The 24,993-nt window shown below is 40.5% G+C and overlaps 1 protein-coding gene across 4 annotated transcripts in view; it reads left to right on the top strand.

Annotated features, from left to right (window-relative positions):
- ZMIZ1 (zinc finger MIZ-type containing 1) overlaps positions 1-24,993 on the top strand; it is a 346,635-nt gene that overhangs the window by 28,401 nt on the left and 293,241 nt on the right. For all 4 annotated transcript variants that reach the window (XM_065638909.1, XM_065638910.1, XM_065638911.1 and 1 more), the window contains exon 2: positions 21,259-21,387. The gene's annotated coding sequence lies outside the window, so the exon portion shown is untranslated. The remainder of the gene's footprint in view (positions 1-21,258; positions 21,388-24,993) is intronic.

The raw sequence follows: 24,993 nt of genomic DNA, 5'->3' as shown, positions 1-24,993 counted from the left end.
ATAAAAGGAATTTTTTCAGTATAACTCAGCTCTTTTCCAGTAATTTGGAGCTGGGTAATGCCTTATCCTTATTCCTGGATTTGCTGCTGTTATGATGATTCTTCGAGTTGTGGTCAACTGGCAAAAGTTTGAGCAGAAGTTTTTGGCCCATTTTGTACCCTTGGGAGTGCTTGCACCTCTACAAAAGCAGTTTTTAGGATTTGCTGCATCTCTAAGCCATGGGTTGAATGCCCCAAGTGCTCTTGTAATTTACCTGCCCCAGGAATTTGCAGTGCATATTGGTGCTGAGCATCTCACAACAGTGTCAAGTGAGGATTGTGGTCCATGGACAAAAAAAAAGCCCTCCCTTCTGCCATCCATGAGATTTTTTTTTTCTTTCTTCCTTTCCTCTGGCTATTTTATGAAAGCAGTGTTGTTTGGCTATTGAAGTTGTTTGTTTCCTGGATTATAGGCCAAGTGGACAAGAACCAGAATAAAAGTTTTTTTATTTTTATCCCTTCTGCAGTTTGAAATGAGTAATGTGCAAATGCTGGAAACAGTATTTCCTGGGAAGATTTTACTAGTAACTAGTTTACACAGTGTGTCTTTAACTCCTCCTGTGGTCATAAACCTATCTGTTTGCCGGTCTTCTGTTCCTGCTTTGCTTGGAGCCCTAGAACTGGAAGTTGTGTTTAGAAAGAAAACTACAATGCTTGCCCAAACTTTTCTTGCAAATACATGCATGTGGCTGATTTGCTACTTGTTGTTTAAACAGCATTGCTGTTTTAAGTGTCGGTGCCTCTCCTTGTTCTACTCATTGATAAGTATCTATTTCCTTAATTTAGGATAATCGGACACATACATAGATGTGCGCATTTATATTTTTATATGTGTATATAGAGAGAGAGAGAACTTCTGATACTATCTCTGTATTTGACTTTCTTAAAATGATGCTGTCAGAGGCTTTTTGGCATAGTATGATTTTAATTTTTTTTCCTCTTTTTCTTTATAAACTTTCAGTTTCTCTCTATACTTCATCCCCTGCAGAAGGTCAGCATTTAAGGCTTTGCTTCTGTGAATTTGATTAAGGGTCTGTAAGTACATGTTATATATTTTAGTGAGCAGAATTGCCTGGACAGATCTCATTCCACATTAGCTCTCTAGAAGAGCCGCTCTGGACTTGTACGTGTGAGTTTCCAGGAAACAGAGTTGGAAGGGGTTTTTTTGTGTGTTGAAAGGCAAGCTTGCCTTTTATGGGTTAAACGGTGGTGTCTGTGTATGGGTAGACAATATCCACTTTAGTAAAAAGGCTCTGCATCTGGCATCTCACAGGCAGATGGAACCATGAGGAATAGCTGGTAATGTCAAGTAGAATAGATGATAAAATTATTAAATTATGTAGCATTGTCTAATCTGCTCACACAGCTTTGCCTGTTACAAGTGACAAACTAATATGCCATCAGACTTGACAGCCCTCTTAGTTTATTGTAGAAACACAACACAAACTGTCGTTCATGTGCTCTAGAAGTGATGTGTTTCGGATAACAGGAAATACGTTCCTCTGGCACCTTGTAAAACCCTACAGTTGGCTGAGTGCTACATGAAAGAAAGCATGGAGTCCAGTTCAGAATAAAAAATTCAGCCTAGACTGAATATATGTGCTTGTCCCCTTGCTTTCCTTTTGTAGGAGTTTGTGGAACCATTCTTTAGAAGTGACTGATTTGGTTTGAAGATCTGCAGAAGTCGTTGTGTGCAGTCTGTTGCAGAGGTGTGGATGCAGACCATGTGAAGTTATGCCTCAGCATGACATGATAATTTCAGTGGAGGTAAAATCTGTCAATCAAATCTCTGACCTGCACAGTACTTGAAGTGGATGTTTTCCTGGGGTTGAAGGCACGCCAAGGCAGTGCGGCAAACAGGAGCCCAGGTTTCCACCCTCACTTTGTAATGGTCGCATCCAGGTTTCAGTTTCTCAGTGCGTGATATGAAGGATGGGATGAACATCATCCCTTTGAGGTAGGTCTAATGAGGGGTGATGCAGAGCATGTATCTCTACTGCCTTGGCCTGTGTTCCTTCATCTGGTTACTTCTATTCATATTAATATACATCTGGCTTCCTTCCTGGAAATACTGTACGTGGTGCCAAGCCTTGTGGTGGTTTTGTAATGGGACTGATGAACATGTGGCTGTTCAGCTGGCTTCCACAAGTCACATATTGGAAAGAAACTTTTTTTCAGAGGCGAAGTAGTTTGCCGCTGCACTGACCCGCTGCTAAACTGAGATAATACCAATCAGTTGAGAACATCCTTACATCTTAAAATGTATCCAAGCCAAGTTGCTCAGACTAGAGAGAATTTGAAACTGCTTTTCAAGTTAGTTGCTGATGACAGATGAGAGTATATAATGTGTATACAAAATTTTGCATCTCATTGGGTCGAATGCATCCTCTGCCAGAGAGACAGCCACAATAAATAGATCCATCGTGTCAAGAAAACCAAACTTGCTCCAATAGAACATTTATTTCACACTCTTTTAATCCATCTGGGCTATTCTGTAAACTATAATTGATTAGAAACCAGGTATAAGAGTAAAGAGTATCTCTGTTCTGTTTTATTTTGTGTGGTTCTCAAGCGCAGCATCTAAGAAAAGCTGTTAGAGTTAATAGTTTTATGTTGATACGTATTTCTCTCCCTTTCTAAGATTAAAAGCCAACATATGCAGAATTCTGAAAGGACTGGAGGTTATCTTCCCAAATTCTCTTTTGGGAAGAAGTCTTCATCCCTCGAATAAACTCAGCTGCTTTATTTCCATCTGTTTGCTCTCTGGTGCTTTGTGACAAGATGATCTGATATTTGAAATTTCTTGCCTCTGTACTACTCTACTCATAATAAAATTTTGCCAGAAGTGCTGATCCAGATTAGCAAGAACATGACACATTCGTGAAGTATCAGACACAATAAAAAATAGTTTTAACATATAGAATCAGGGCCATTAAGATTCCAAACTAATTAGAGACTGAATTAGCCTTGAATTACTTGAGATGGAAAGACAAAGTATTAACAAGCAAAGAGATGGAGCTTTCAAAACTTCAGATTTCTCCAAAGACAGTGGCTGGAATAAGATGAAGTTGCCTCTGTCGTGTTTCTCTTTTGAAAATACAGAATTTAATCATTGTTCTTGGAACTTAGCTTTAGTTTTCTCTAGGTGTTTCAGGAATGGGAAACACTGCTAAATGATCATTCTTGATATGCAGAAGATAACACTTAGGTATCTAAATTGTTTCGCTGAGCTTGCTGGCACTGCACAATGATGCTGTTGCCTTCCAGCCACTGTGCGCTCTCATACATTGTATTTTTAAAAGAACATATATATATGTGTGTGTGTGTATGTCTGTACTGTGTTTCCAGAAGTCTTTGAGGACTGCATTAAGGGTGTTTCAGCTTCAGGCATCAGAAGATATATTGGGCAAAAGTTTAGAATTTATTTCTTTGATAATGTTTACTGTGATATTAAACCAGTAAAGCTTACCTAACCTCTTAGAACTGGTTAGAATAACTTGGTTGATTGGACTGGTTTCCTGTGGAAGAAATTTCTCACTGTTTTTAGCCTTCATGTTGGGTGGGAAGAATGAAGTGAGTATCGTTGCCTTTGAGCTGTTGGCTTGGAGATAAATCATAGATATTGGATCATAATTTTTACATTAAATCAGTTGGAGCAATTGGTGGATGTTGATGCTTACCTACGAAAAGCAAAGACAGAGTGTTTTGCTTGCTCTAAAAACTAAGTATGTAGAAAGAGTCAGAGTGTATTCAAGTCTGTTTTGTGCAACCATTAATTCAGCCAGTTTTGAGTCAAAATTTAAGTCTGAGCTCGAGTTCAGTCAAGCACATGTTAATTTTGTCCTCATTCAGAAAAGTGCTTACGTTGATCATATGCTTAAATATCATCAGCTGCTGAATTAAACTCTGAAATCCCTCAGGTGTTCTGCTGGCTTGCTTTTATTGCAGCCTCTGTATTTCCTAACAGGAGATTGGTAAAGGAATATCTTCGGTAGCATGAGAATTTTAGGAGCAGAGCAGAAGTTTGAAAGATGTATCATGCGGTCTCATTTTGGGCTTAAGGGAAACCAAGGAACTTGGTCTGCAGCTCTGTGTTCTTCATGTAGTGACTCAATTACTGGTGAAAATATCGGATCACTGTACAATTCAATACTGAAGTTTTAAAGAGCACTATAAAAACCTACTCTTTGTTTCTAAAGGTACCACTTGCTCTAGTTTTTCTCAAATATTTGTGCAGCTGTTCTTTGGAAGATCCAGTGTTTTAAATTGTAATGGAAAGCGACGAATTTGTTGCATTTTTTTAAAACCTCCAGTGCATTTTACGCTGAAAATGCTTTGTTTTCCTCTGATCTATGCAAGTTCTACATGTTAGTAATAAATTATTATTTACATTTTTCAACTTGGCACAGTTTTGCCTTGGAGCTTAAGTGTGAGGAGAGACAGGAAACTATAATATTAATATTGTTAGCTTAGGCAAATAGAAGAATAAGATGCAGAAAGTTAAGTGCAAACAACTGCTGACTATGACAAGGGGTACTTGGTGAATGCAGTTTTAATGATGATAGAAAATATGTTGATGAGTATCTTGAGCAAGAATAATTTATATAACTTGTTATAACTTGCAAGAAGGCTTGAGATTTATATCTAATAAATATTGATGGTTTGTAACTGAGTTTGTTGTGCAGATAAATGCTATCCGAGTATTATTGTCAAGCTTGTTTAAACCTTCAGAGAGAACTTTTTAGGAGAAAAACATACTGCAAAAGCTATCTGGCAGAAAGTCAAGTATTAAAGTCTGGTCTGGCTACAAATGCTATTCCAGTGAAAGAGATTGACAATGTGGGGTTATTTTTTGTTTGGTTGGTTGGTTTTTTTTTTAAAAAATGTAAATATATAGAATTCTTTAGCTGTTGTTTCATGCAGAAAAGCATTTCAGTGAATGCTTAATTCTGCAACTGTCCTTTAATTTCAGGGAATACCATTGCGGCAGGACACTTTCCTGGATTCTTTTATCTAGAGTTATCTGAAATCATACGTAGTCCTTCTGTTTAAATAAGCTAGCTTTTCTTTTGGGGCCCACAACCTGTTTGCTGTGCTTAAGTGATGTAACACAACATTCACAGAAGTTTCTGGGAGGGCTTAAGTCTTTTGAAAAGTATATTCTTTACTACATTACAGTGCTTTCTTGAATGTAGGGTAAGGACAAATGCCCATGTTAAACGGAGTACGGGGAACACGCATGTAATGCAAAAGGAGTTTAACCTGGAGCCCCCTTCTTGCTTCTGGAAGCCGTGCTGCTCCTGTTTCCTGCCTTTCTCCCCAGCCCTGAATCAGTGCTGGTTATCTGATGATCTGCTTGCAGGAAAAATCTGAAAAGCAGCAGAGGTCACCCGAGTTGTGGGTTACGTGCATCAAAACGCAGTACTTACATCCAAGAGGTTATTACATTTGGTCTGGGAGAGAATAATATGTAGCACTGGATTCTGCCAGACCCATTAATATGTATTATGCCATTAATATTGCACAGATGGGTGCAAGATGAAGGGAAGCAGCACCAGCAGGACAATTAAGGTATGTGCTTGGTTCTGCTACTGACTTCTGGGCTGGCTACTGCAAGTCTTGATGATTAGGGCTCTGCTTCTTTCCATCGAAATCTCTTCAAGAAAGACGCAGCCACTTGGTAGATTGTGGAATACTGTGAATTAAGCCCTTTTAAAAGTTATTATGTGACCCGCACTCATCAATGGTAATTCGCATGTTATGATGATGAGACTTTTCAGAAAGTATTTTCTGATTCGACCACTTGACCTTTAGATTAACATTTTCACTGTCTTAAAATTAACAGTTTGTGTTTTTTCTTAAGGTTGTGAATGTCAGGGCATCTTACTTGTACTTTAAAAGAATGGTATACAAAAAAAAAATCATAGAGGCTCTGAAAATTATCGATCTGATGCAGCCAACACTTGCAATCTGGGTTTTATTGAAGTTAATGCCAAAAATGTGATTGACTCCATACAGCAGGGATTTTGCTTGTGTTCTGATGTGTTAATTTAAGTGTCGGTGTATTCAACAATGTCAACAGAGTTTCCTTGCAAGGAAAATAAAGCTTGTTTGCATCATCAGGTGTTAAACTGTATTTTTAATTAAAACTTTTCTCAGGAACAGGAAATCTTCATCATTTGAAAGCAAAATGCTTTAGATAAACAGTGAAGAGCGTTAGAATTGGGAAAACATGATAAAGGTTCTGAATACTTATTTATTACTAGGCTCAAGTTTTCAAAATTACAAATTCTGAAACTAGTTTATTAGGGTTGCTAGTGCAGTTCATTCCTGGCTGGTGAGCAGAACTTACTTTGCTTGCCTTTCTGGATATGCAACTATGAATTTTAGCTTCTGTATGGAAGCTGTGCTTTGGCTTTCAGCGTTCTTGCAGTAAGATGCTGATAGAGTTGTGAGCTTGGTTTCTCTCTGTCATAGGTGAGGCCTTTAGATCAGAAACATCTTAGAATAGACAGCTCATCTACTGGTTTGTTTATTTATTTAGTTAGTTATTTTAAAAAGTATGAGTGCAAAATCAGCTTTAGTATTTTGAGCAAAAAATGGCAAGGGAGGACCTAAGAGTTGTAAGTAAAAATACAATTCCTTAAATCTTCTCTATTTTAACCAACCTAGTGTTTGCAGAACCTGCTTAGGAACTCCTGATTACTATAATTGCATACAAAACCAAAACTAAAGTCCTTTGGAGAAACTCAAGGCAATTTCCAGTTGTGTTTGTGGATGGACTAATTATTTTAATACATTTGGAGTAATGCCTCTTAGGTCTTTTTTTTTTTTTTTTTTTCTTCTTTAGCGTTGCTGTAAACAAAAACTGTCTTTGCAAAAGACTTAATTGGTTGTAATTTGTTGGATAGACAGAAGCCATCAGGAAATGAACAACAGCGTTCTGTTGGACACAAGTTCTGTGTGGTTTTGATTTATTTAGGTGTTTTGGGCTTTTTCCCGGGGTGTTGCTGAAGTTTCAACTTCTGAAAATTTGTTGAAGGAAATAGTCCATCCTGTATCTCACTTTAATGTTTGTAATAGAAGGGGCTGGGGCAAGACCGGCATTCCTAGGAGCTTGAAAACAGTTTCAGAGGCATGGATCCTTCAGAGACTCTGGCGCAGCTGGGGTCACAGGGAGCAGAGGTAGCTTATGAGGCCTCAAGACTGATGGACTAGTGGACAACTGTTGGCATATGGGGTGCTGGGAGATGGCATAAAGGAAAAATGCTGTTGACTTTGTGTTCCGAGGTTATTAACTCCAGTAATTTCCATAGCAAGTTCCCCTTTATCTTGTTCCTGTGTACACTGACAGAACTTAAATTGCTGATAACTCTTCATTACCATGATTTTACAGACTGACATTGGTGCTGTTACAATGAGTGAAAAGACTTATTTTGGTATTTTTAATTGCAACTGATGGAGCCAACATACCAGGATGTGCATACACTCACAATCACTGTATTCAAAATGCGATGACACCTGTTACATCTTACTAAATCAATACACTTCTGTGCGTTTCATCACTGTTTGAGATACTTGGTCAAGAGTCTTTGAACCTTGGATTTTGTGCAATCCTTAAGAAATGACCAAATACAAAGCTAAAACACACCAAAAAATAACAGCAATTGTATAATATGAATCCAGTAATGGTAACAGGAGTGAGGATGCCAGCTAGAAGTAGTGTGTCCTGTCAGCAATTTTAATACTCTTCTAAACAAGGTTATTTAAGGTAGAAGTAAAAATGTTCTGCTGGAACTAGAGGCTGAGGACCTGTGGGAGATTTAAAAAAAAAAAAAATCAAAGCTATGTATCAGCAAAATTTGTCTTGGCTCTGTTAGTTCATGTAGAAACAAAATTTTAAATGTCTTCATTAATTGTAGAATTAGCACATCACCATACGGCAGGTTGGCAATGTCATGTCAATTTTGGGGAGGGAGACGGGGGGGAAGTCTGAGTTTAGTAGTCTACAGTTTAACTTCCTATTCCTTTTAGTTCTCTACAAGTGTACTTGTTTGAACCCCCCAAGCAAAACTTTGCCGATGTTTGCCAGAAGGTTCTTGTGCCATTCGGGCAAGTCCCTACGAGTTCTTTTTTGGCAGAGTTTTGGTTGAAGTTCAGGTGTTTGCACAGTTAGCTCAAAAGAGAACTTCAGTGTGCGAACCCAAATGTACCTTAAAAAAAAAAAAAAAAAAAATTGTCGTAACCGCGATTTGATACAGCTCCAATCATTACCTACTGCTCATCAGCTCTAATCTGTGCAGAGCAGCTTGTTTCCTCTCTTCTCTTGAGGTTGAACTTGTATCAGCGGGGGAATGTGTTATCATTTGACATCAGGAGGCTACCAGAGACGTGCTTGGCAGAGATACTGGCCTGAAAGGCTCGCAGGCTGGGGCTAGAGGGCAGCCGGTTTAAATGCGGGTACAAGGGCTGGAAGTGCTTTGCATTCTGTTTCCATCTTTGCTGATCTGGAAGATACTTTATTTGGTGATTTGGGAAGATAAAAGCTGATGGGAGAATGGGCTCTATTGAACTGGGGTTTCTCCCTCCAGTGCAGACCTGGTTGAGGAGAGCGCTGAGGAAGCACTCGGATGGCTTTGGAGAAAGGTCCAAAGTGCAGATGGGCTGCTCTTGTGCGACAGCAGCAGTTCCACATGTGGAAGCAAGCACAGCCTTCCCAGCACTCATGAGCGGTGAATATAGGTAAAAAGCTGGAGAGTGGGTCTGCCTTCTGAGAAGTGATCGGCAGGGCTGGAATATAACTCATTACAGAAGCAGCAGAAGATTGGGAAACATTCGTTTATGCCAATTCAAATTGCTCTGGTCCCTAGAGACCTGGCAGTGTGATTCACCACTATGAAATATTCAGATTTTAATCATTATTGCCTAGTGCAAAAACTGTAACTTGGTTGTTTCTAAAACACTGACCTTTTATTCCACATAAACAAGTGCGAATGTATATAGAAAGTGCACGTAAATAGGTACAAAGTATAACTATATATCAAACTTTTAAAAACATAGATATATCTAAAACATATACACATTTACATTCACTTGTCTGAAAACTGAAAGGGCTGTGGAAGAAATGACTTGTCTCCTGGGAATGATTTCTGTATGTTTTGGTGGATGAAGAGTAGGGCACAGAATTGAGTATTGAGTGTGCTGGCACATTACCAGTGGCTCAGCATAGAGGATTTAGTGTCTGGTCATGTATTTTTCACAGTAACTTAAATTTATGCCTGAATTGCACTTAAAGTGCAAAAATCCTCGTTTTGTCAGTGTGTCAAACTTTGCTGGGTCTGAAGGTGAATTTCAGCGAAAGCCGATACTTTTGTTTCGGATTTGCCCAGCTGACAAGGGGCAACATTGCTCTAACATTGCAGAACAGTCCACAGCTACGGAACATCCTTTTCCTTCGGCTCTTTTCTAGGAATCCCAGACTCTAGTACTCTTCCTTCTGAATCTGGCTATTCATGCAGCCTGAAGCCCTTGTGCTTGCTGTTACCCAAACGAGCTGTCCGCGGATAAACATGGACAAGTCTGTCTGTTCTATCGGACTGTTGCTGTCAAAGTGTGTGCTGCTCGTGGAAACACCGTGTTCCCGGCTCTCCCCCTCGCCCGGTCAACACTGCTCGCTGCCAATTTATTCTCTTTGAGTGTGGGTTTGGTCATTCTTGTTCAGCTATGCCAAGAATTACTTAGTAATTGCAACGGGATTTGGAGTGACCATGTAACGTAGGGGAAAACAGATTTGTGTGCTTCCTGCTTTATGAAGACAGATGAGCGAGGGCTCACAGGATTGTTAAAGCGCAGCTTGAATGCTGGGTCTTAACAGATGCCAAAAGCCCCTCTGGTCTGCCTGATGACCCTGAAGGTTTCTGTTTTAGACTGGTACCAAAGGAAATATGAGCGCATGAGACATGGGCTTTAGCTGAACAAAAGGGGCAATTAAAAACCTAACCTACATCTCTTTTGTGTGGGTTTTTGTTTGTTTGCTTTTTTCTAAGGACACTGAAGGTGTGTGGGTTTGTTTACTTGGTTTGGTTTTTGTTTTGTTTTTCCTAAGTTCTTAGTAAAGTTTTCACGCTCTGCTTTCCTCAGGTGTACTGTCATAGCTATGTAATTTATATCTCTTAAGAATCCGTGAACTCAACCTGAAAGAGTAGAAAAAAATAAAAAATCCTCATGTTATTAAAGCAAAAGTTGTGTGCGTGAGGATGGCCTGTGTTTTGGTCTAAAGTGCGTTGCTCTTATTTTTAATCCCTGTCCTCTGTGCTCGTGTTAAGGTCTTTTCTGCACTGCTAAAGTGCTAAGTAACAAATAGATGATATTAGACCCAAGTTGTTTGTATGTATGTATTTTTCTTCTCAGAATTTCGTTGAAAAGGTGAGCTTTGTGTTTTGGCGTTTGGAAAGAAGCATAGGGTATGTTTTAAATCCCAGGTAAAACTGATTTTCCAAAATTGCAGCGTCTGATGTGTCTGTGTTGAACCGTAAGGCCTCAGAGCCCTGCTTGCTACAGCAGGAAGGATTCAAATTCTGTCTGATTTTTCTTATAAGGCTTTAGCTTGTTGATTAGTATTGATTGCTGAAGGAATTGGCCACTCGAGTAGATGCTGAATCAAATAATCCCCTCAATTCTTACTTTGCAAATCCATTGTTGTGGAACAAGCTGCTGAGCAGCTTTGCATGTGTGCCACAGCGTGATGGGAAATTCTCTCACAGGCCGACTGGTAAAAATCGCACCTTTTTTCTCCTTCTTAAAGTACTATTGACAAGTGATATTTGTGCATAAATTTTAGGGTAACAGTTTGTAGTTACATGTAATAGCATAACAACAAAAGGCCAGGAGTAGCTTTTTGACGTATATAAATGATTCAGGCACAGCAAGGTTTAGCCTCGTAAATCACGTAGGTAGCGCTGAAAAAATTTCCCACATCTTTCTATCTAAAAACCCTGGACCACTGATTGAACTCCTGACACACAGTGTAAACAGAGCACCTGTAGCTAATGCAGCTTTTACATTTTGGATTCTAAGCTGGTCTCTGAGATAATGGTGACAAAACCAGATGATGCCCTAGAAAATATCTGGGGATTTTGTATGCAAGTTTCGGAGAAATGCGATGTGTTCATTGGAATTCTTAGAGTATAAACCCCAGCTGACATTTGTAAAAGATTACTGCTGACACGGGAAAGTAAGGGTGAACCAAACGGGAGGTGCAGGCTCAGCCATGTGAGCCTCGTTTCTGCTGTCTCGTGTGAAGCCCAGAGGAAGCCAAGGGATTCCTGCCGCGGTGCGGTTTATGGACGCGGAGCCTCTGGCTGAAGGACGGGTGGTTGCCTGTTACACGCTCCAGGGGCTGATGGCTCTGTTGATTGCCTGTTTCTGCTCTTGATCCTGAATTTCCTCTCTTGACTGTTGCATTTTTGTTTATTGTTAACAGAAAAAGCTCAGCTGAAGTCTTCTTACTGGAATCCTAGTTCTGCATTTCACATTAGCTGTAGCTGTATCTATTGTGGTAATACTTGTTTTAGTTGGTAACTTCAAATAACCGGTTACTTCTTGCTCAACTTTTTTCCTATTTTAAGTATTTCAAATTCTTTGATTAGAGGAGGAAATAAATCACAGGGAAACAGGAACTGTGGAAAAGCCTCTGAACTTGGAGGGGAGTATATATGGTAAGTCATGAATTATACCATGCTGTATCAGGCATCCACATAGTGGAGCTATACTTTTGTGTTAGGAATAGCAGAAATGTCAGTAATAAGAGTTTCATTCAGGAGATGATCCTTATAAAAGGGTCCTTTTGGAGACTGTTTGGCCTCTGCTTTGGATTCTGATTAAGTTCCTGAGGCTGAGTTTCTTGTAACAATAAATTAGCTCTTAGGTGAATTTTCCAGAGGAAGACTGTTTATTAAGAGCTATTTGTGACCATCTGAGCTTCAGGACAAGCAAACATGCTAAAAGTGAAAAATACAGTCCAAATATATATGCACACTCAGATTATGGTTCACTGTTTTTTCTTCTTCCTCTGCGAGACTGATATTCAAAGTCTTGGCCATTCACCACTGATAGCAAAAGCCTATTACAAAGGAAAGCAACATCAGAACTGGTGAACAGAAAGAGATAATTCATTTTTTTAAGATACAAAGAAAATATCGTAAGTAGTTAAAATGTAGATTATTATTACAAAATAATACGAAGCATTAATAGAAGAAATACCTGAAAGCACATGTGTAGTGTAGAAAATGATTATGTTCCTAGCACTGTCTTTGAACATGGTGCATGAACAAGTTTAATCTACAGATAAAAGTCTTCCATTTTTGAGGTCTCGGAACTTGCTAGACCCTTGGGATCATTAGCAAATCTCCTGAAAATGACCAAAATTACTTTCCTAGCAAAAGCAGCAAGTTAGTACACACCACTAATGCTCTATTGTCTTGCTCATGCCCACCATGCGCTGGCTCAGGGAGAAGTGGATGATCGAGCACCTGAAGCAGAACTGGTTGTCTTTTGCTGATTTTTGCAAACTTAGGGCTAATGCATTGGTTTTAAACATCTCTTCTGTACTGCATATGAAATGCATTGAAATCGTTGTGCCACTGCACAAGTCTTTACTAGTAGCGATGTTGTTCCCAAATGATCTCTGCATATTGATAATGAATTTTCTGTTATGCATGTAACTTTCCCTGGGGTGGTGTGAAACTAGATCACTGAAGTGATTTATGAAATGGAAACCTGTTTGAAAGCTCATATTAGCAGTGGTTTGACAGTTGTTTGGCTTTGTTATTTTAAGTGACTTTTAGCATGGAATTGATTTATAAAAATAAAGGGAGTCGGTGGTGTGTATGCACAGATACTGCAGTATGAAACCCCAAAATCCAATACAGAAAGGTCCTGTCTCTGAAGCTAAGAGAAGTCGAATAGTTAAGCCTCAAGTGTGGATCTGTGACGATTCAGTTAAATGTGCAATATTATCCAAGAAAATGCATCTTGCTTCTCTGATAACACTGATGAGAATTTTAAAGGCTTTAACTATTAGTTCAGAGTTGTTTTCCATTAGACTTGGCTGCAATTGTTGTGAGACTTATATTTGGGGATCTGACAAAGTTTGTTTTGCAGCCCTTGGTTATGTCTACTCAGACAAGCCTTGCCCTGGTTAGGAAGGGGAAACGCTAGGGACTGGTACGCTCCCACTGCATCTTTTAGCTAGAGATCCATGTTGTGGTCTCGAGATTCCAGATAATTTGTTGGAAAGCTAATGTGCTTTACATGCTAGGCAAAACTTAACAGCACTTTTAGCTTCTTGAAATGTGCGTTCTTGGTGGAGGGGGGAAGAGATGTGAACTTGAGTGGTTTAAAAAAAAAAAAAAAAATCACGTACTTTAACAGCAACAAAAAAAGATTTGGCAAGAGGGATGTATTACAAGCAATCAATAGATAAAACGATCAAAAGATCCCTTCCAGCACACTCTACAGGGAGTTGCTTAAAACCAGCGTCAGAACTCCACGGACTTTCCATAAACGTGTCTCGAGGAATGCGGAGCACAGACCAGAGCAACCCCTTTTCCCTGGCTCAGTCAGAGACTGCCGGTGCTGGGGAGCGCGGGCGGTTCCGCCGGCGGTTCCGTCGCGCAGCAGCCGTGAGCCCGGCCAGGCGCCTCGTGTCTGTGTGCCGACATCCCTTCCCTTGTCGTCGCGGGCGGTCAGCGCCGCGGTGGCTGCTCGTGGCCTGGACGACAGGCCAGCATCTTCCCTCTGGTGTTGGTGCTGGGTCCTGGACCACTGTGGAACCTGGTAGTGGTGGTGTGTTACATTAATAACACGGGCTATTACTGTACATAGTTAAGGATTAATATTATACCAAAATTGATTGTGAATTACTTTGTTGATATATCATGAAATCAATTCAGTGATGTAATAGCTTTTATATTATCACTTGTAAATACTGTATTACCTTCCCTGGGACTCAGTATCATGCTGCACAGGCAGCGTAAGCGTGGGTTTTTTGGTTTTGGTGTGGCTTGTTTTTTGTGTGGTGGTTTTGTTTGTTTGGTTGGTTTTTTTGTTTGGTATTTTTGAGGTTTTTTTACATGACGTGGATTTGCACTAATGATGGTTGGAAATAAAGGACTTGGTGTTTTATAACATAGCTGTCTGTAAACAGGCTGGAAAATGTTTTCCAGTGACAGCAGATTTTCCTAGCTACTTTCGGTATCAACATTTGGCATTATCTAGTTGCTCGGCTCAGTGCATTCTTGAATCATTTTCAGGAAAAAAAAAACCAAACAAACAACAAACCAAACAACATCATAGGATTTAAATTTTGGGAGCAGACAAAGATTCTTTCTGTACTTTTTTCTAAATCTGTAGCTTTTTTTTTTTGTCTCTGAGTGAACAGAAACGTTCTTTGATGGAATTTATGCCATCATGGGGAGTGGAACACTTTGGTTGAGGAGATTTTCCTACTAGTGCTTTGTAAGTGGGCTCTGGGCGTGGGCTTGGGTCTCTGGAGCAGTCCTCAGCATCGTGTTTAGCTTTGGATGTGTGTGCACCGTATTTCAGAGCTATTATTACAGCTCATTTAAACAGATGCAGGGTAGTTCAAAACAAATTAATTTGGGTTCCAGTCGCAGGGCTGCTGCAGGGCTAAGGTTTCACTGGCTGAGTATGCAGCTAGAGCTGGTGTTTCTGTGTGTTTCGTGTTGGTGTTTTTCTAGCTATGGCTCACTTACAGTAGCTGTTTAGAGGTAGGTCAGCTAGGTCCTGGCGTACTACAACCATACCTGGCTTGTGGCTGAAGACTGTTTGCTCTTTGCTGCAGTTTTGAACTTGTGAATTTCAATAAAATTGCAGGGGATTAAAGTTGAGAGAGCAGCTTTGTAAGGTGGATTTTCAGTCTTCGCATAAAATGGACCAAAAAAAAAGGGATTTTACTTCCCTTCACTGGTAGCCAGCATATCACAGCCAGGCAAGGTGCCACCAGTTGGCATCTGTCTCCAGATTCCCCATATTGACATGAGTCATTCAGAGCTGATAAAAAAAAAATTAGGTCTAGTCATAACTTGCCCCAGTAAAGGTTCACAATAGCTTCAAGAGACTTAAGTCTCCGTCATTTTTCTGAGCTGAGGCTGTCAGTGTGGTGACAGTTGGGTTTTTCTGCACATTATCTGTTTTACTGGCTAGCTAGCTGGTGTGCAGCTTGAGGTGAAATCTTTGTCTTGTTGAAGTTGCTCGATGCTTCACCATTACCTCAATGCTTCTTTTTCCGCCCCCCCCATATGCCGTTGAATTAACATATATTTCAAATAGAGATCAAACTTGTAAACACTGTCGGCGTGGCTGTAGCTGCTGCAGGCTGCCGAGTGTTGGAGGTGATGGATGGGGCTGTTACTGGCCCTTACAGGAGATGAGGGGAAGCGGATGGGCCTCGGCCCCTGAAATTGCTGCTCCCTCGTATTGCTACCTGTTTACTGCAAAAGACAGAAGCCTCCTTTCAACCATTCTGCTTCGTGTTTTAGCCTCTCTCCTGCTGCCAAGAATATTTTTACTCTGCGTCAGGAGAAAATGAATTCATGCCTTCAGGATTTGTACTCTGCTCTGTGCTATACGATAGCAACCCAGTGAGATGCGCAAGTGGAAACTGCATTAATGATTGATAAAAGCTGAGAGCTGTTTAAATTTTTTTCCTGTTTAATGACTATCAATAATTTAATGCATTTACTGTATGTTTTTAAGAAATAACACCCATATTACAGGCTTGGGTTTAATAGGCTAAGTGATTCAAGCTTCAAAAAACACAGATTTCCGACATCAAGCGTATCTTCTTTTTAATTAAGAATAAGACAGAAAAATACGAAACCAGGCTTGTAAGATGGAGACAGATCTTGCGAAAAACAAATGTTTCTGTGTGTCCCCTCCCCACCCCGTGTCCCTTGGGCGCCTGATCTTGCCCCACAGAGAGCGGTGGCCGCGCTGGGTGAGGAGGTGTCTGTGGTCACGTCGGCACGGGGCCCACCAGCAGTGGCACTTGGAGCCCACGCTGCCACCCCGGGGCAGCCCCGGGTCGATGCTGCTCTCCAGGACGTGGCCGTGTGCCCGACTTCCCTGTCCCTTATGCCCTAGTCCTGAGTTGCACAATAACACTGTTATTTTAGCTGGTTCATCAGCATCCCATCACCTCAGTCACTTGGGAAAGGTTGAGGAGCGTGGCTTTTAGAGAAAGAATTTCTTCCAAGCTTAAAAGTGAGAAATAAACCTTTCGAAAAATTATTCGCTCCCTGTTTCTTGGAAAGGGATGAAATTTTTAAAGCGATGAGCATCTTCCGTTGTGCTTGGATGCACTGGGTTTGGTCCTCAGGGCTTTGCGTGTAAATACGAGGTATAAAATCTTACTTCTGCTAGATATGTACCTTTTTTAGTGGTTAAGAGAAAAATTAAATCTTTTTTACGTTATTGGTGGTGGTTGCAGTTAGACTGGCAAATAAATGTCATGCATAGGTTCGTGTGTTTTAATAAGTATGTTATCTAAACAGATGCGTATGAATAGTGGTTCTGTAGACTTTTATTTTCATATGGACAAATGTCACTTTGGGAAGAGATTTTTTTTTCAGGATTGAAAAAAAGCGGACGAGGAAGTACAGATAGGTGTAACATTTAAGCTGCATAAAAGAATTTTTAAAACACCTCTAAATATATAAAAATATAATACATTTGGCATTTGAATAAAGGTGGTTCAAATTAATGAAAATTATACTTCTTGTTTAGGAACTATATTTCATGTAAGTAAAGTGCAGAGTCTTATATTTAGACATCTATTGATGGGTAGATCCCATTAGTTCACTAGGACCCAGGCAAATCAAAGGAAAATCTATTTAGATCTGTATTTCGATTCACTCTTACCATGTCTTTACCCTTTGTGCTTCTGCAAAAATATTTTGATAACTTTCTCATGGCTATTTTCAATAGATACTTGGTAAGAGCTTCCTGTCCTTGTGCAGTTCAGGGAAAATGGTATTTATGTTTGAAGAAGCTTGTTTCTTTACAAATACCTTCAGTACAGGTGTTTGTGGTGGGAGTGCTTTCCCTGCCCTGTATATACAGATGCGTATGCTTGCACACACGTATGCATGCATAATAGGGATATGCTTTTAATTATTACAAAATTAAATGATAGTCTGTTTAGTTCTACCTTTTTCTCTTTATGTGGCTGTAGGTAAGCGCTATGTTAAATGCAAGTTTCATTTCCTACAGACTCTGTCCAAACTGTAGATATTAAAAGACAGCTTGGAGAAGGAACCTGCCGCAGGAGAAGTGAAGTTCCTGGCTTTGAAACACGGGGCTTAGAGTCCTGCCTGGAGAGTTAAGGAAGGGTTCCCAAAACACCTGAGAGGTGCCACCACCGTTAGTGGCAGAGACGCTACAGACTAATATATTTTAGTAAGGTATGTGAGAGATACTTATAGTACTCCTCTAAGAAACGTTTTAACTTTGGGTTGTACAAGAACGTGTATGGAAAAAGGTCTCTTTTTTTGGTTCCATAATGATGATTAAGAGTAGGTATTTACCTTTTTTTCTTAACTTGCTTGTTTGTTTTTTACAATGAGAAATTAAGGTTACTTCTTCCCTCAATAGATATTCATGGAAGAGTTATTACCCGTCCTAGATCAAGAGGTTGAAAAATAAACAGAAAAAAGGAAAACAATTTTTTACTATGATATAAACATGAGCTATTTCTGTAGGTCCACACCGAGTGTGCATATAATTCACCTGAAGAAAAGTAGCCGTTTGTTAAACATAGATTGAAGAACCTTGAGAACCGTTCTCCCCCGTAAATTTTGTGAGGTGGTGATGATGTCCTTCCCCCCTTTTAAACCGTGCTTTGTCACGGTTTGGGGAGGGGGCTGCTACATACAGCAGTGCTTTGATCCAACTCCTTTCTCTAGTTCTTGGCGTACGGGAAGTCATAAACATCATAGAGGTAGAAATTCCAAAAAAACTAGAAAATCTTTGAGATTGGTTGTGTATAATAGAGGCTCCCTTTAACAGAGTGGCTCCCCAAGGGGCTGATGGGGCTCCTGGCAAGGGTCAGACAGGATAATGTGACCCTTATCTTTGCCGGTTGTGTGGTGCAGACTGCAAGTGGGGAAAGTTACTTTCCCAGAACTCTTTATTTTTTGAACTTTAAAATGTCTCTGGATCGATTAAATGAAGAACTAGATCCTGGCAAATGTCATGCAGGATCTTTGCATTTAACTGTGGGAGGTGGGTGAGATGTGGGTAATACCTGGCAGAAACACTACATTTTGATTGTGCAGCAGGAGGATTAAATCTGGCACTGGTCATTTGGAAAGAAGGGTTAATTTTTAGTCAAGATAACATTTCAGACTCCCCACTCCAGGTTTCAGTCGTTAACTCTCGGGTACTGTCCAGAATCAGCATGCATAGTGTGAGATTTACTGAAAAGCCAACTCTGGCCGGTGGAATTAAGGATTATTTTTATTAAGCTTGATATAGGAAAGCTACTCGGCTAAATCCACTGCAGAAGTTGACTCACGTACCATCTGAGGGTGTTTGTTTTAACATATGTCTCTTCATTTATCTAATGCTGATGTCAGTGTTTTGTTGGGTTTCCATACAGTGTTTCCCAGTTTTCTGTTTGTTTCCTTCCTGTAGTGGCTGTGTACCCCAAACGTTTTGACGTTTTTCTTATACAGATGATCTCGGCCCTGCCAGAAATTTAGTGAAGTCTTCTGGTATCATAAGTCATTTTGCTACATTTCTCCACTTAGAATTTGACTTTTGGGTAATGCTGCTCTTTCCCACCCCCATAGTATTTGGAAACAGTGATCTTTCTTTCTTTGGGGCAAGTGATGTTAAGTTAAACCTACATCCCTAAGTGGTGCAATTGACAGATTTCTGCCTTCCTGAAAATGCTGTTAAAAAAACTTCAGGTTTTTGCACTTAGCCTTCTTTTTTGCCACCTCTCAGTTTTATGTTTGATCAAAAATATCCTTCCTCCAAATCTTGTATGTCTGCTTTAAGCTATTTCTTCTTCCAGCAAGAGGATGAGAGTGTAAAATTTTTAGGCACTTGAAATGTAACCAGTATATCAATTCTTAGCAGACTTTACCTGACATATGTGGGGGGTTTCTCTTAGCAGGGAGAAAAATGCTGTCTAAAGCATCCTTTAGATTTAATAATGAAAAAGAAAAATGATGCATTTGATTTAAGGATGCAAAAATAGTGTGTGGTTGAGAGGAGGAGACTTCTTTTTTTTTCCTTGTATTTTGCAACCTGGTCTGTGCTGAGCTGTTCAGTATTGATTAGCACATGGCCTCAGGATGTACACATGTCAGGAGCAATTTACTGAGGGTGGTTTCTTCCCCTGTCCCCACAACGAGGGCTGTAGCACTGTTTGCCTCCTTTTTTTTTTCTTAAAAAAAAAAAAAAAAGCATAACAATTTGAGTACTCCAAGCATTGACTTAAGTTGCTTTGGATCCCTTGGTACAAGAGGGCTGAAATCTGACAGAAAGCAGAAATGCGACTGAGGAGCGTAAGACATTGAGCAGGTGGAATTAACAATGTGGGAAGGTTTGTGTTAGGGAACAGGTTTTTAGCAGGTACGCTTTTGTGTCAGAATCCATTCTTTCACATTGTCGGATTGTTGCTAGGCCTATTTATGGGTGAACATAACAAGGCAGAAGAAGTTTTGAGTCTTGTTCTTTTTCTCCTTAGTGCACGTTTTCTGTGTCGTCTTCTGTGATCTTTATTTAGTTTTTCATTGTTTATTTACACTGCCACCGTTACTTCATGAATTCTTTAAATCATTGCCTATCTAGAGGGGAATCTGGACAGAATTGTTCTTGCAGCTTTGAGTCTTGCTGACAGGGGGAGAGAAGAAGAGAGCTTTTGTCCCCTAGAGAAATGCGGGAACTGCGGCCATTTAGAATCGGACAGACGCGGTTGGCTTTGAGGGAGATGCTGTGACGGGAGCGCTGCCTTTTGTGTTGTTTCCTACCTGTTAGGGCCCCTTGTATAAACGTGTCTTTCGGGAGACAGGGATCCATATGCAGTCGCATACTGTTAGCAGACAGGATCATTGTCCTTTTGAGGTCTGTGGGGAAATGTAAGGTAGCATAGACTTTCTTCCTTATTTTGAGAACTTGCGTTCAGATTTTCCATGGCACAGAAAAGGGGAGAGTTTTCTGCATGAATATAAGCCAACAAAATGTGATAGAGAACAGACTCGATGTGTTTCCCTTTGCTCATTCCCCATGGAAAACCTTGATTGCTATTTCCTCAAATATGTTAATGTCTTGCATGCACCCTTTAAAATAATTTTCCACTTGATTTTCCTGCCTTTCATCAGAGGCAGGTACTGGAGGTAGGGAGGGGCCCATTAAATCTGGGTGTCTGTAAGTGTCTGTAAATTCACGTTAGGAGTAGGGCAGAGAGATACGGTCTGAGGTGAGGGATTGTGGTTTTATGGGAGTGAAGCCGGATTTCTCAATGGTATCTTTAGTCACAAAAAGGTTTTTTCGTTCCCTTTCCCTTCATTCTGATACTTAAATTTTTTTTCTCTTATTGTTACTGTAAGATTCAATATAGCTGGAATAGGTTGTCTTAAGAAAATAGATTGTCTTAAGAAAAAGAGTGGTTGTCTTGAAATAGAAGTTACGATTAGTTGTATATAGCTCACAATTCTAGGTATGATCCTTGCAGGGAGGATGTAAGCATTTGAACGTCAGTATATACCTGTATGTTCAGTATGCATGTTGGAATTTGCCTTTTGCCAACTATTTTGATAGTAAATGTGGCTCATTTGAATTTTTACAGAAGTGGGTGTGAGCTTGGCTGATGCGTATTTACTTAATAGAATTAGTACTCAAGAACATTTTTGAATGAGGCTTTGTCCCATTCTAGTATGGGGCTTTGTCCCATTCTGACATGAATCCATCCTTGTTTTTCTTAGTATTGGGTGACTTGACTTTCATTTTCTGTATTTTGATAAAGTGACGATAGAAAGAGAAAATACAGGACAGCTCAAGCTGGTATTTTGGGGCTGGAGAAGGAGAGGCACGGTAGCTTTTCCAAGGAGTTGTTATCTGTAGCCTCTTCAAAAACATGAAAGCTAATACTTGTTTCTTTTTTTTTTTTTTTCCCCTTCTTACTTCTTAGGAAATACTGTTGTGCTGAGGAAGACAACAACTCCCTGCTCTTTTTTTTTTTTTCTTCTTTTTTTTTTTTTCTTCATGCTGAATTAGAAGCTTCAGGAATGTGCTAGTTGGCAGCGGCCTCTTCAGAAAGGTAAGAGGTAATCGTTGTTATCTGCTTTTTGAGGTGTCTTGCCTTCTCGGCTCCTTCTGGAAGGGAGGGTGACGTTAGAAGAAACCCGTCTACATAGAGTTTACACAAGTCTTCTGGTTAATATGGATTGCCCTTCTAACAGTGTGATGCAAACAGAAGCTTTGTGTGCTTCTTGCTCTACTTCTTTGTTCAGGATATGGTCCCCTGGGAAAAAAAGTAGAAGACAAGATACATTTTAAATGCTTGCAGAGAAAAAAATCATGTAACCGTTGTATGAGAGACTGACTAACTAAATCTTTGAGTATAAGCTTGGATGAAAAGACTGTGAGTTAAGTCTGGAGAAGCCAAGATGAAGAATCGTGTCTCCAAAAGTGCTTCTTTTATTATTATCATACATGTACACCTAATCAGATATAGGTTTTATTTTTTCCCCCCTCTCTAAACCTAATTGTATTCTCTGTGGTCCTTCATGGTTTCATGGCTTGTTGTACCACTGACCAATAAGACAGGAACCAGCTGGAACCCCAGCTCTGGCGCCGTATTTTGTGTTCTGTGAAGAGTTGGAAGTATGTAGCAATTTTTCACCTCTCCAGACTTTGTTTCTTAGTTTTGGGCAGAAATGCAAAATGTAGGTGAGAGCTGAAATGCAGTGCCTTTTTTTACAATACTTCTAAGTAATTAAATTTTGTGGTTATCTGGTGATGTGATCCACATGTAATCCATGCCTGTCTTTCCACTTCAAGACATTCAATTTATGTTTCAGGATATGGAAAGTACAAAAAAATTAGTGCTGTGATTCATAGAGCATCCTGAGCTGCTTGAGTAGACTCAAGTCAGTTGCTAGACAAATTGCACATATATTTTAGTACTGAAACTTGATGTTTAGATTTTTATGTGCTTAGGAACTGGCTGCAGTGCTTCGAGATGTCATTTACCGTTCCATCTTTGTGATAGAGTTTAATGCTCCTTGTAGTAGAGGCAGTATCTTCTGTCTAGACCTCAGCCATTCTGGTTGACGGTTGATGTCTTAACTTAAACCAGCTCTGAGAAGGGGTTTATGCTAACTTGCTCGACTCTGAACTGGGCAGGCCAATGCGTGATATAAATTTTTCTGCCAGATTTGCTCTGTGGTACCAACCTTTGTGAAGGGTTTGGGAAGACAGCGCAATGCAATGATGTCTTAAATTGCCCCAGTGAGATTTGTCAGAGTTCATTTGTCAGACCCCACAGACTGCCTAAGTACACTAACTTATCAAGGATAAGCTGCAGACAGGTAATGTGCCTTGGAATGTTCTCTTTCTCATTCTCCATCTCATTCTTGACAGTGCAGAGGGAAGCTAAGTCTTTATTGAATGGCCGCTACCAGCTGCCTGGCTACCTTCAGCAATAAAGCTAATGACCTAATGGGCAAATGTTTCTTGGAGACCTTCAGCTGAAGCAGAGACAAGGAGAAACATATAGACCAGCTAAAGGGTTCTCGAGGAGTTCGCAATTTCCCTGGGGATCCTTCTGTGTAATTACCTGTCTGTCTCTTTGTCTCCTATCTTTTAATGCAGGAGGAGTGTCAGACTCCAGGCTGCTAATCTTTGTTACTATGGAAAGGCTGGTTACACTCCTCTTCCTGCACTTCAAAAATGGCAATTGCTGGTCCCCAGCTGGTTTCCTGAATCTAACTTAAAAATGGATGATAGCTTTTCTCCTTGGTGCCAGCCTGAATAATGCAGCTGCCTGTGCTGTTGCAGTCAGGCAAGTGATGCTGTGGTTTGCTGGGAGGAGGAGCCCGCAGAAGCTGCCTTGTGGCCTCTGAACCTGTTTTCTCCCAGACAAGTGAAGGCTCTGCAAAATTCCTTTGAAACGCAGAATTTTGGGGCACACTGAGACGTGGGAGGCTTGGCTGCACTGCAGGTATGGAAGAAAGCTGCTGTTAAGATTCGTGGCTCCAGCCGAGTTTTTGTACAGTTTCTGAATGCCTTCAAACTCCCTGCGTCGGGAGCTGAGGGAAGCACAAGCCTCGCAAGCTGTTTTGCAGGATCGTGAGCATCGGCGGCTGTTCTGGCCTCCGTCCCAGCACACATCTTACGCAGCGGTGTGCAGTGGAGACAAGTGCCTCTGCTCGGTGCGTAGGGTCAGCTGAAAGGCTGTGCACAGCCCTCTGCCGTTTCCCTCTGGCTGGATTAATCCATTTGTCCCTCTTGCAAGGCAGTGGAAATTTGGAGGGTGTTCCTTGTCTACTGCTCCCCTTCTCCTTACTCTGCACAGGCTTCCTGAGTCGCAGCGTGTCAGATTGTCCCTCCAAAGCCCTGGTTTGAGAACAGCTCCAGCACAAACACCTTGTCTCTGTGTGCTCCTTTCTGTCCTCGCAAGGAGAAACCGTCCCCGTGTTGCACGGGGTCCCCTTCCAGCTGCTGCAGCGACTTGCGTGCCCAGGAAGTGTATGTTGCTGAACCCCTTTATGGTACCTTTGTAAAACATGCTTTAAGCGTCTGCAAATGTATGGCATTTAAGCAGCAGAGTCTGTATTATCAAATGCAGTCATGCAGACTGTATTCCTCGGGGTAAAAAGCTTTGGGAGGAGCAGCTGGATGTGATAGTGAAATTTGAGAACCAAAGCAAAAGGAAATTCTTGCCCATGTGTTGGACTAGAGCAGGTTCAGGAAAGGTGGAGGGTGGGGAAGCATATATCCCTTCCCAGACTGGAAATGTTGGAGGGGGATAGAAAGGAGAGGCAAAGCAGGGTCAAAGCAGCAAAATATCAGGCTGGCTAGCGGCCCACAGTTTGCTGTGTTTTGTTTGCCGCTTGTAATGCTATGCTTTCCTCCCCCATTTCCTCTAACTCAGTTTGGGCAAATAGAATTTTCAATGTTTTTGTTCCTTTGAAAGAGCAACCATACTTCTTTTCAGATTGTTTCAGAAGTTGTGTTTCTTATTAGTGCATCTAGAATGATGATTTTGCACTGATTTTTGAAAGAACTTTTATTAGCCTCATCTCTCCCTTTCTTGCTTTCTCATTTGTATCAACCTGAACCATCTCCAAAGGAAAGGTGATACTGCTGCTAGCTAACGTTTCGGGTGGGCAACACTGCCTGTGTTCAGCAGCATGCTGTAATAACTAACTTGTCAGTGGGAATCTTATCCTGTTTGTATTTCTCTTTTCATATATAAATCAGGTTCATAGCTCTTGAGCCTTTGTAGAGTGTTTCAACAAGGTGTTTGTTTCAAGTCTTGGTTTTCCCCAAATCCTTTGATATACGTTTGGGGTTGGGATTTCTCATTCAGCGACTGCATTCAGTAAAATGCAATGCCTGTCAAAGCTATGTTGCACCTTACGAGAAAATGACAGGTTCTTCCAGAGCCCTCAGTTTGCAAAGCCTTAACTGTCTCCCACTTGAGATCAGGACTTTATCGCTGCTTAAGGCCTTTGAGTGCTTAATTAACTTTATGTTAACAGTGAGGCTGTGCTCGCTTGTTTTTTAATGAAACCTTTGATATTTTTCTGATTTTTATTTTGTGAAGGCTACAGGTTTTAATTTTTTTATTCTCATATCGAAAAGATTTAAACCTCTAAAATTTCTCAGGTCATTTGTATGTTTAGAATCTGTTTACTAT

Source organism: Caloenas nicobarica, chromosome 7 (genome assembly GCF_036013445.1).
Source record: "Caloenas nicobarica isolate bCalNic1 chromosome 7, bCalNic1.hap1, whole genome shotgun sequence".
Taxonomy (NCBI): domain Eukaryota; kingdom Metazoa; phylum Chordata; class Aves; order Columbiformes; family Columbidae; genus Caloenas; species Caloenas nicobarica.
The sequence above is the reverse complement of the archived record's forward strand: the minus strand, read 5'-3'. Positions and strand labels throughout refer to the sequence as shown.